Here is a 12828-nt window from a genome sequence, read left to right on the forward strand (position 1 = left end):
GTTTGAGATGATCCCCCCCCAAAAAAAAGATCAATTATTATACCGTGTGGCCCCAGGATTGCAGCTTGACCCACAGCCTTCCTGACACAGACTAAAGTTTCCCCGAAGATTTTCCGGCCACTTCCTGTCTCAGGGAGGGCTGTAGATGTCGCCTCGCCCAGCACTGGAAGATAATGCAGGTAGGTACCTGACTGTATTGTGGGGTGGGGGTCGCCGTTTCTCTTGGGAGTCGGATTTTGAATTCTGAATCCGACTTTGAGTGACTGCTAGCACCTCACCTTTAACCCCTGAAGCCCGACGGTACGACCGTTGGGTACCGTGGCCCTGACCATTGACCTGATCCTCCAGTATTAGGTCAAGGGCCAGGTCATCATGCATAACGGTGCTAAGGTCGGCCTCAAGATGAATTGGAATGCCCAAAACCACGGACCTAAAATCTTGGGGAAATTCGCCAAAAGCAGGGGGTTCAAGACTCATAACAACACCAAACATGACAGTTTATTTAACATTTAACTTTTAGAAACATGAGGATATTATCATGCCTACTGGAATCATGAGGATATTATCATGCATACTGGACTCATGAGGATATTATCATGCATACTGAATGGCTTCCATTATGAAGAATACGGCGTCCAGTGGAATGTCTGTAGATATCACATGAAATTGAAAGGGCTAGGCTATGGCCGTCAAGCCACTTTAGTAAAATAAGTCTTTGCTAGGAGCAAATATAATAATATAGCATATCATTCAAAGATCCAATACAAGAAAACATCGTTTCACTGAACTGAAGCAAACAGACGGACATAGAAGACAACCAGGAGGTTTAAAGAACACTTTTACTAAGATCATATGATAAGATGCCTAGTCTGCATCATGATTGCATAATCAAATTAAAAGTCTTACCTCTTAGCTTGAGTTCCAGACGGCAGATAGACCGAATAATGTCGTATGCAAATCCGTCTTGATTTCTTGTAAATTTCCCTCATGATGGTAGCTTGAATTTTTTTGACTGTAAGAAGAGAAGAAAATATATTCAATACACGTCCAGCTCCGGTCAGTGGCAGGGTGGGTCGGGTAACGTGGGTTGGCAAAGGCCAATATTTTGACCTCATGTGACTCAGGTCACGTGAGGTCATACCCAGGACGCGTGACCTAAGATTCATTCTAATCATTTTCTAAACTCCACACTAGGGTCGTTTAAAGAGAGTACCTAAGACGAGATTTCCCCGCACATTTCAGTATGACTTTCTATGCATCGTCAATATGTTGCGAAGAATAATCATATCTTTTTGTTCTTTCTCTAGCTAAGCTATATAACTGCAATTCTGTCAGCCTTTCATGATATTTCATATATTCCACGTCCCCAGGAAGTGCCTCTAAATTCCTTATACTTTTGTTTATTTCCTTTTGTTTCGCTAGTGGCCTCTTTCTCAAGATAGATAGATAGATAGAGATAGATAGATAGATAGATAGATAGATAGATAGATAGAGAGAGAGAGAGAGAGAGAGAGAGAGAGAGAGAGAGAGAGAGAGAGAGAGAGGGGGGGGGTTTATGAACAATATATATTATGATGTCCAATTACTGTAATGACCTTGCCTCTTTAATCCCTCTTCATTATTACCCTACTTGAGAGGTGATGGCAGAACCTGGTCAGGTCAGGTCAAACCTCGACAACAAGAGAGGCTGGGGACAACACTGATAAAAATAATAACGCCACCCAAGGGGATGACATTCTCCCTTCCAGATTGCCATATCAAATAGGACTGCATGGCTTTCGTACATGATCCTTAGTAATATTAAGAAATCCCCCATCCCAGGTGGCGGGAAGTCCTGTGGAAGGGATGAATGGCGTGCCTCACGTGGAGCTAGGATGGGTGAGGACAGAGGAATTGTTATTAAAGAGCACGACTGTACGGCTCTTTAATGATACGGTACGACCCTTGGGTAATGATACGGCACGACCCTTGGGTAATGATACGGTACGACCCTTGGGTAATGATACGGTACGACCCTTGGGTTATAGACGGCTGGCCTTAGGCCCCGACCCTTTGAGAACGGGCTAAAGGCCCCAAGGAAATGCACCGTCGTTCTAACGGGTTGTACCGTTGTGCTAACGGGTTGTACCGCCTTGCTCAAGTATTGTACCAAAGTTGCAGTGAAATAAATCTATTTAACCCCTTTCACATCGTAAGTTTTGGATACTGATATTGGGTTAGCAAGCAAGAGCAGGTGATGGATTTTGAGAGAGAAATTTAGACTGCTGGGGTGAGACTTGGGGAGGAGGGTTCACCTCCGCACACTTTATATATATATATATATATATATATATATATATATATATATATATATATATATATATATATATATATTCCTATGAGTCCAAGACCCATTTATGCTGCTCTTCATCGAATTTCCACTCTTCTGGAAGCTTATTGTCATCCACTCTCGCTCACGTCAGAAACTATGGACTAATGATGAATGCTCATGACAAGACTAACAAATACTGAGGAAATTTGCACACGTGAAGTCATTCGATGTTTCCATGATTCATCGGTATTCGTAATTTCCCGCATCAACGACTATATCGCTTACTCTCATCTCATACACGTAACACCTATTCAATCTCTAGCTCAAGAGGTGATCCTCTGCCTGTATAAAAGCGAGCATAACGGTGCGTCTGGAAGGGACCAACGGCCGTTGTGTCCGGCCCGTCCCCAGTAGGCGACAAACTCACCCCCGCCCTACCTATTTCACTCTCCCATACCCTATTCCCATTCCACATTCCCAGCGGCCCGCTCCCCTTTGTCCCCAGCCCGCCATAATACCTGACGTCCCTCTCTAACTCCTCTCTGTCAACATACTGAAATATAGATGAATAATATCCATCATGTATTGCTGTTTTCCCTTATTTTGCTATTTCATGGCTCTTTTTATCTACATGCGGGTATTATATCCTTTTTCTGACATATATCTGAAATAAAGGATAGAGTAGTCCTCTCGTGTTAATCATTATTAGCGAATCCTTTCAGTTTCCCGTGCAAACTCCGCGAGAATGAATGAAGCAACGGTTAAATCCCTCGTTAGCAACCTTCCTTAATGTTGCCATCATATTTATCTCGATATTTCTTTTATAAAAAAAAAAGTGAAACGTGAAGAAAAGAAAATTGTATGTGTCAGAATTTTTTTTAACATATTCAAAACGTGAATGAACCGAGTTAATCCCTGGACTAAGTAAGGGAACTCATTTATTTTTCATTAGCACCCCCTTCATATACAGATCACAGCATCCGCCAACGTTCAGCGATGTGTTGGAAACGAAAAATCATATTATGATGGTTATAGTCCTTAAATCTCCTTCTTTGTGGTGATGTCCCAAGTTGAGATGCATCTGGATGATGACGTCAGTTACAATGACGTCAGAGAAAGCTGACTCAAATTGATATACTTTCCATTACATAATACTTCAGGCAGATATACATCCATAAGAACTCAGACTCAGTTATGTCACATATCGGTTTAATTCACTTTACAAATAAAGCTTGGGAAAAATGCTTTTTCCTCCGACTCTTTTATTTTTAGAAGACGAAGCTGAACTTTCCAGTTTGGTGGTGAGAGAGAGAGCAACTCCAGGATAGGGTTGGGGAGCCAGGTGGGAGAGGCGGGGTCGATGACCCCGCCTCTCCTGCCATGGCTTTATGCTACGAGAAGGCGAGGCATACTCCACGCTTACACGAACGCATGAATACATGACATAGAAAGTAGGAGTGGAAATACTAAATGCAGAGGACATTGAAGATGAAAAAAAATGAGCACAGACTGTACACAGGTTTCTTCGACCAGAACTCCCCTCGACATGATGAAAAAATAGTTTATATGCGTAGAATGCTTTCTTTGTGCATGGATGATGTATATGATCAAGGATATCTGAGAGCGAAGCTGACGAGTTCCCTCTGGAAAGTGGGGACTCAGTAATCACACACGCCCAGGCTATGGAACTGTAGACATAATCATTTTATGAAAAGCCATTTTTATCTATATATCTCTCTATAAATCTGTCTATTTGAAGAGAGAACGTGCTCTCTACAGCGAAAAACCCATCTATCCTCGCTGCCTGACGACCTTGACATGTTCTGTGGCCCCTGACCCAAATATCGTGTCCTCTAGTCCAACCAAACAAAACATTATAACGTTTGCAGTAACCTGCTTAGCGCATCCATCCAACCTAGCAAACGTTTACATCCAACTTTGCAACGTTTACATTTTTTTGTTTATCTTTTGCACGTTGGCGTAACACCCTCGCAGTGTACTTTGATCTCAAAGACTCTAGCAAAAAGAGTATCCTCAGGAGCAGGATAGATGGAATAGGACGGGACAGGTGACACGATGGAGGATGGGAAGGACGTGGCAGGATAGATTAGATAAGTGACAAGCAGAGAACGGTTAATAAGTTGCCAGTTAGTTATTTCGAAATGGATGGTTGCAAGGCTTCTCTGGTCACTCACGGGGTGAGCATTTAACTGTCTCTTTATCCTAATTATTCATGGGTTAACGAGAATACAGTATTGACACTCAAATGACCTTTCATTAACTTCTCTTAGAGTGGACTTGGTTGGTGACTGGAGCCTCCAGCGTAATCATGCAAATTCATCTTGAGGCGTGTGACGCTTCAGTCCTAAAGCGTATGTGACGGCGTAACTTGAGAGATGTGACGATGCATCTTAAGGTGTGTGACGGGGGCGAAGATGGCCGTCACCAGGTGAGCCGGAAATGACGTGACAGGTGGGCAGGCCAGGGATAGGTAACGGGTTACCGGTGCGGGGTACTGTACCGTTGTGGACGGGAGGGGTAACGGGTTACTGGGGTGGTTTTCTTTACCGTGGTGGACGGGAGGGATGACGCCATGCGACGGAGATAATTCTGGACAGACTGATCAGCTGTTCTGGTGGAGAGGAAAAAAAAGATGTAACTTATCTTTATGACTCAGAATAGATATCACACACACACACACACACACACACACACACACACACACACACACACACACACACACACTTGAAAAACCACTTAGAATATCAGAGTTGTCGCTATGGTCCTTGATGAAGGCAAATGTCACATCTGTCTTTGATGATGACAATCGGGAAGCCACGCTGAACCACAGTAAGGAAGGAAGCGGTTGACTGTGTGGAGGGGAGGAGGCAAGCGAGAGACGGGAAGCACTTAAGAACACCTCTTGAATTCCTCCACGGGAGAGTGAACTCCTCTTGAACACCTCCACGGGAGAGTGAACTCCTCTTGAACACCTCCACGGGAGAGTGAACTCCTCTTGAACACCACGGGAGAGTGAACTCCTCTTGAACACCTCCACGGGAGAGTGAACTCCTCTTGAACACCACGGGAGAGTGAACTCCTCTTGAACACCTCCACGGGAAAGTGAACTCCGTCGTGGTCCAGAGAGAACATTTTTCGTAGACTGTGTCTATTTCTGTAGCGTTTGAAGGCAATATAACGCTATACCGCAAGAGGCTGGTGAACAAAGTGGGATCTTGAGGCGGGAATCGTAAGGAGAAGACACCTTCGAATTGAGGATCATCTTCATCTTCATGGAAGAGGACTAACGCCAGATGTTGGAGGGGCCTTCTCGTAGTGGGGTGAGAGGTCACAAGTAACCTGGGTCAGGTACCTATTTTATCGACTAACCCCCAAGGGGTGGATGAACAGCTTGGGTTGACTGTGGACCAACTGCTGCAAACAGAATTCGAACCTAAGCCCTCGATGTCCACGGCGAGTCGAGTGCACCAGATGTGTCCAGGAGGGTGTGGGTCTCGAACCCACATCCTGGCTCTGGTCCATCAAGACGCATTATCATGTTCTAGATAACCGTGAGATACGACAGCTGATCCAAGGATCGTCTTCGCTACAGACCTGCCAACAACCACGACGAAAACTATCAATTAATGACAATCAGATCCAGTAAAGGATTAACCCTAAACTACCATTAAGATATAGTTCAGTCACTTGAATTATATAGATCCTATAACACCGTTCATACAGTGAAAGACAGATCAGGTATATATTTATTGCATAATAATAATAACACACACACACACACACACACACACACACACACACACACACACACACACACACACGAGATACTATTTTACTAAAGTAAAGGAGACAAAGCGAAAGTATAAACACTTCATCAAAGTAGGAAACAGCCTACGAATAATTTCGTCCTTTTTATTTCTAATAGATTGTGTTATCATGTTAGTCAGTTTTCTGTCTCCATGACGATACGCATTACCCTGCCCTGAGCCTGATCGACTGTATCCTGCCCTGAGCCTGATCGACTGTATCCTGCCCTGAGCCTGATCGACTATATCCTGCCCTGAGCCTGATCGACGGTATCCTGCCCTGAGCCTGATCGACTATATCCTGCCCTGAGCCTGATCGACTGTATCCTGCCCTGAGCCTGATGGACTGTATCCTGCCCTGAGCCTGATGGACTGTATCCTGCCCTGAGCCTGATGGACTGTATCCTGCCCTGAGCCTGATAGACTGTCTGCTGACCTTATGGAAGAATATATGTTCGTCTGTTGTGAGAATAAAACTATGGAATTGTTCTCTCTCTCTCTCTCTCTCTCTCTCTCTCTCTCTCTCTCTCTCTCTCTCTCTCTCTCTCTCTCTCTCTCTCTCTCTCTCTCTCTCTCTCTCTCTCCATACCTACACGGAAGCATTATTGATTATTGCAATATTCCCCCCTTCTCCTCTCCTCCCCTCCTCATAATGATTCCTATATACCCACACAGCTGGACTGTGCTCGATATTTCAGTGTATGAGAACTACATAACCACAGCCCGGCACACTGAAGCCCCCCCCTCCAGCATGACGGTAGCCCCTGACGAGCCCTGATTTGTTACAAGACCACTGAAGGTAACGCCGCCAGCAGGAGGGAGGGAGGGTGTCTCGTCACAGAGGGATGCGCACTGCGGTTCTAGACCGTTCATGACGGAGGGAATTAACACCTACGCCATTCGCGTCTTATTGATGGGAGAGAGAGAGAGAGAGAGAGAGAGAGAGAGAGAGAGAGAGAGAGAGAGAGAGAGAGAGAGAGAGAGAGAGAGAGAGAGAGAGAGAGAGAGGGTGGAACAGGTACTCCCCGTCTGCATTTCAGCACCACACCAGGGCTGCAGGCGCGCATACCTCGTCATGACGTCAAAACAGAGGAAGAACATGGCCCCGTGATGCAGGACATGGCCCCGTGATGCAGGACATGGCCCCGTGGTGCAGGACATGGCCCCGTGGTGCACCGCCCCGTCTCAACCAGCCTTCTGGGCTGCTGGGGTCGCTCGCGGGAGGCCCTTTGTGTACGCTGCCGCCTCTGTCCCCCCCGCTGCAGGGAGGGGGGAAAGGTGGGGGGGATGTGATGACGTAGGCTGGGGAGGGAAGGGAGGGGGGGATGGTTGCCCATGGTAACCAGAATGGGGAAGGGGGGCTTCTCATGGCACGACCAGTACCTACCATTACTTCGACGTAATGATGACGACATCGACGGACACATCCCCTCGTGCCTCAGGATGTATCTGTTTTTCCTCATCTTTCCTGAGCGATGTGTGGATAACATCAGGTGACGTACCTTACATAGTGATGTGAGGGAATGCCAGCGGCTCATCAACCGCGTTGATGCATTCCTGGTGTCTTAGATGCGTTGCCAGTACATCAATACCTCCATAAGGCTGTCATCATTACACACTAGCTGAAAAACAGAGGTTTGGCCTTAGGGGAAAATCCGGGAGAGGAACTGTCATCAATAAAATATGTGAACTCGTATATCGAAGTCGTGTATTCCATAATATCATTCACTTGGAAAAGCCAGTGCAAGCCATACACCTACGATTTCATGTTGTATTAAAGGCATTATCAACCTTCACATTATTTTCCTCAAGCGTTCTAAGTGAACGCTGTAGTAGTGTATTTCTCTTTTTTTTTTCCCCCATCCAACATTTAAGAGGCGTGATTTCTATTCGAGGTATAGAGGACTTCTCAATTCCTTAAGAGGACGTCGCGTTAGACCCCCTGGTGTGGTGTGGGCACACTAAGGTGACATGACCAGGGAGTCATACGTCACGTTAGACCCCCTGGTGTGGTGTGGGCACACTAAGGCGACATGACCAGGGAGTCAGACTTGGTTAATGGAGAGTTTCTTCACTTAAAAAGACGAGCAGTGGGAGGCCCACGGGGAGGTGGAGGCTGGTTGTGACGAGTGGAGTTTGGTCACAGGTGCAGGTGACAGCCGGAAAACCTGCTGGGGTAAAACGAAGAGTACCTACCTAGCCAGGTGGTGCCCAGGGAGGGAACTGAAGAATAACAGCAGGCTATCGTAGTGGCCGTCACATGAAAGAGATAAATGCAACCGACGAACGGAAACGACGAATGATACAAACAGAAGGGAGGCTGGAAGAGGAATGGGGAGGGGCAGGCAGGTGAGGAGTGCATTTGACGAACGGAGCCCAACGAATTGTTGCGCACGAACGAGAGCAACGAGTGCAGTCTGTAAGTCCTGCCGAGGGACGGGCAACAATCGATAGCGTGACGTGTTGGGGCTGGTGGCTTAGATAACGAGCTTGACCAGGTCACCATGTGACAAGGTCCAGCACCCAGGTGCTGTGGGTCCTTCATCGACGACGCCCCTGCTAGCGAATCGTGGATTCCCACCCGACACGAGAGGATTCAGTAGCTCTTTTTTTTTTTTTTCTTTTTGCCCATGATATGGCAATTCTCTGTGTATATAAAGATATTTACTTGCGGAATCTGATGGTTTCCCCGAGCTGTTACCATTGCATAGCTTTCCTCCTCCCTGCAGAAGCGTCCCTCACGACTTATCTGGCCTGTTATCATCATTATTCTCGATTGGTTAGGATAATGCCCGAGCCCTCCTTCCAGCACTACTGGTCTGGAAGAGGACGATACCCTGGAAAAGTAGTCACGTGACAACTCGGGGACAAAGAAGAGGCATGGAGAACCAGATGGCACCCCGTACAGGAGTGTAAACAAGCCCCAAACGCCGCCGGGGATGACTTTTAAGATCTCGCTGGCAGAGGGTGGCCTGTCTTCCAGTGAGAAGGTTGTCTTTATGTCGGGGAGGCACTGAGCTACAGACCCCATGTCTTTAGAGAGCATGGTCTTTTAGGTACTGGGGTAAATCATCAGTGAGCAGATTAGGTAAGCTCTGGGCTGCAGGAACAACTGAGATACACCACAGGGTTTGAGAAGGAAGGACATCTTAGAAAACAGAGGTGGAAGGATGGATCGGGATTTCTTCGACTGTCGGAGGGTGTTCAGTACCCTCCCTTACGATGGTTACCAAGGAAGTCGCGTCTCCAGGCTGGAGGCTGACGGGGCAACCGTATAAATGGACTGAAACCTGCCATGCCAGGAAGGAAGGGACTGGCGTCCCTCACGGGGGCGTTGCGGACCACTCCCATTACTGATTTATATCACTGACTTGCCCAATAAAACCAAATAGAATTTCCTGACGATGTACTTATTCTTACTGCAATATAAAGCAATACAGAGGACAATATGTTCTTAAGAGACCAATGTGAATTCAGATGTGGCCAGAGAAAAGTAACGATGGAAAAGGATGAGAACGAAATATACTTTGACTCCCATCAGTCGTGTAAACACAAGACGCAAGGGCCAATTTGTGCCAGGGGACATGTGAGCTGAGGCTTGGGTAAATGATGGACCTCTTCCAGAGAAGGCTGAGGTGGATGACTTCTCGTACGTGATCGCTCTCCAACCATGGTAAAAACTCACACAAGAAGTAAACCACCGGTTTGAAAATCACTACTCATCCATATGTGTGTGTGTGTGTGTGTGTGTGTGTGTGTGTGTGTGTGTGTGTGTGTGTGTGTGTATGTGTGCATTAGCATAGGTACGTCATGTGTCACCAGGCTTTATCGTGGAAGATATAAACGGTTTACTGGATCTGCCTAAACGCAGCCTAGCATTTTTTGAGGCAAACCGAACATCCCAGAGAAAGGGGACGAATTGCAGGGATTTATCGATCTGGTGAACATAACGGACGCCGTTGTCGGCGGAGGAGGGGGCGTCGGGCCGCCAGCCAGGCCAGAGGAGGACCACGTCCCCGACAGAGGAGCGTCACACGCAGAGATAACCACAGGGGAAGGGCGGGCGGCTGGGGGAAACTAAGCCTTCTCACCCCGGTGGTCGAGAACGACTGATGAAGGTTCCTGTCTGCGCAGGTTGCAGGCACCAGGCGGAACTAATGGTGAGGGTCAACTGGGTGTTGCAGGAGGTCACACAGTCTTAAGAGACAAGCTGTCCCGGATGTTCCCGTTGGTTCATACCGTCCCGTCAGCCGTCCCTCTCAAGCTGAGACTCATGAGATTCGACACAAATACTCGTATGTTTATGTGTATGATTATCTTCCATTAGTTTCTTCCATAGAACCTCGTTTGTTGGTGTGTTGAGCGGCAGGGGTAAGGCTAGAGTAAGGTGCGGGAGCGAGCGTCTGCAACCTAGGAGCAGCCAGCTCTCGTAGGCTCATCCCTAAAGCGGAGGGTGCTGGGTTGAACCGTCTTGCCACACGCCTGTGAAGGGTATTAAATCTAATTCTCGTGATCTCAAGAAAAGATAGGTACCCTGGACTACACTGTCTGAGACTGCAACAACTTACATATGTTCAAAATGGTGACTGTGAACACAGAGAATCACAAGAAGTGGGACCTCACGAGCGTACAACTCTATCCACAGCTGTATCATACGCAGACTCAGAAGATACTAGGTCAAATCCTTGAGAAAAGAAACTATAGTAATATCTATAGAAGAAGGAGAGTGAGCCAGCACCACAGCGTGTATCATGTTCTGAGGCCAGAATGCGAGACTGGATCAGCTAAACTGTTTTGAACTCGATTCTGTCTATCAGGAGAGTAGAGCTCAGCCTTCCCAGCTGTGAGACCAGTGCTCCAGGCAAGGGCGCATCAACCCTTTCAATAGTCGGAGCAACCGTTCACACGAAAAGAATTTATGACATCTGAACAAAGACTACTTTCATTGTGGTATACTAAGCCGTCTCTGTAATATATAAGGTTTCGGAAACAGACTGTATGTTACGGTGATGATATAAGATGTATTCTTTGTTTTGAATGGTGGCATTAAATATCCATTATAAGGTGAGAAGTTCACGAGCCACATAGAAATGATGGAAAGTGTCCAAAGAAATGCAAAAAGACTGTCACCACACATGAGTGGAATGAATTATGAAGAAAGAAGGGAAACCGTCAGTCTATCCACACATGGGGAAGGAAGAATTAGGGGAGACGTGATAAACTCATGAATTTCTGGGCTATCAAGACAATGGAGAGTTCTTTGATAGAAGAGCGTGGAGACGAGGCTACAATTCAAGAAGTGTACAGAGGAACGTGAGAAAGCATTTTTCCGATAACAAAACAATGGACTCATGGAACCAGTTGAGGTAGAAGGGAGAAAATGCTACCAACATTCGAGAACTCATAAAATTTCATTACAAGAAACTGGGATACGAAGCAGCTCCTCGCGTAATTAAATCTCTCCCAACACAGTACATATACGTAATTACACACATTGATGCGTCATGGTGGGTACAATACCAGCAAAATATGAGATGTGAAGAGAAAATAAAATCATCTCTATCCACCCTAGAATAATGAGGGGTTAGAAAAATTCCCAGACCACGCTGTCCTTTTCCCCGTGCGGTATGGATGACGCTGACCGTGTTCCAGTTTGAATGCAGAGTCCGGTAACATTCGCTAAACAGAGCTAAGAATCCAAACTAGATTAGTCATAGTTTCACGTTACTTAAAACAAAGTTCGGATATATAGAATACGCATACTAATTACTTTAGAATTTACCATTAATTCCAAAAATGTAAAGGAAGAGAAGAGGACTCGAATAAGCGTTACACAGTTACAGAAGGTTTCAAAACTATGTCAGACAGTACAACAGCAGTCAACAAAATAATGGATAGCCGAAACATATTAATCACAAAGGAAGAAAATATTTGGAATCTCTGAAAGTTCAAAAACTTTCAGAATAAACATGAAATAAGTTATAAGGCGCCATGAATTTTCACTTACTGTTTTTAAATATGTACTGTCTCTGAAGCAAAGTATTGAAAAGTTTTCCCTGGAAGTAAAGGTTTTTCATATTCCAAATATCTTTTATGGATGATATTGTTAGATACAAGTTGGAAATCCTATGCCTTTAATAATAAGGATTATATATCACACAATCCTTCCTGTGAATAGATTTACAGATAAATATCAGCTGACTTGTCATCTGATGGCGAAAAATAATATTAGGTAAGAAAATATAGTTTGAATTCAGGGTAATTTCCATTCCCACTTAAATAATAGACTAATAAAGAAATCATTCGTTTCGTCAACCTAGGTATTATTCTTTTTTTTTTTTTCAAAATCTACTTTTAGAAACTTAAGAAACAAAGCTGTGTATCGCTAGCTTACTTTCCGTTTGGGTACAAAAATATTAATTCAAGGGGACGAACATAATTATGATGAACATATCTTTCCATGGAACTTACGTTTAATGAAGTGCTTGACAGCTGTGAGATCAAGCAGTTCCTCGTAATGCTTTTCCTTCCCTCCCCCCTGACGAGATAATGTGCGTGCGCATCCTGTCTCGAGAGATGGCTAAATTTCCATATTCCCCATGTTTAGAAAAATGTCATTTTCGCCTAAAACATTTGGATTGGGAATTAGAGGAATCCGACCAGACTCGTGTAGTGTAACGAGAGTCTGAT

The 12828-nt window shown here is 45.5% G+C and overlaps 1 long non-coding RNA gene across 1 annotated transcript; it reads right to left on the reverse strand.

Annotated features, from left to right (window-relative positions):
* Positions 1–882: 882 nt before the first annotated feature.
* Positions 883–12698, reverse strand: LOC139748362 (uncharacterized). The gene is made up of 3 exons (XR_011712645.1): positions 12610–12698; positions 7641–7760; positions 883–1012 (listed from the first exon to the last, which is right to left on the reverse strand). It is a non-coding gene; the product is annotated as an uncharacterized lncRNA (long non-coding RNA).
* Positions 12699–12828: the final 130 nt, after the last annotated feature.

Source organism: Panulirus ornatus, chromosome 73, assembly GCF_036320965.1.
Source record: "Panulirus ornatus isolate Po-2019 chromosome 73, ASM3632096v1, whole genome shotgun sequence".
In the NCBI taxonomy this organism is placed as follows: Eukaryota; Metazoa; Arthropoda; class Malacostraca; order Decapoda; family Palinuridae; genus Panulirus; species Panulirus ornatus.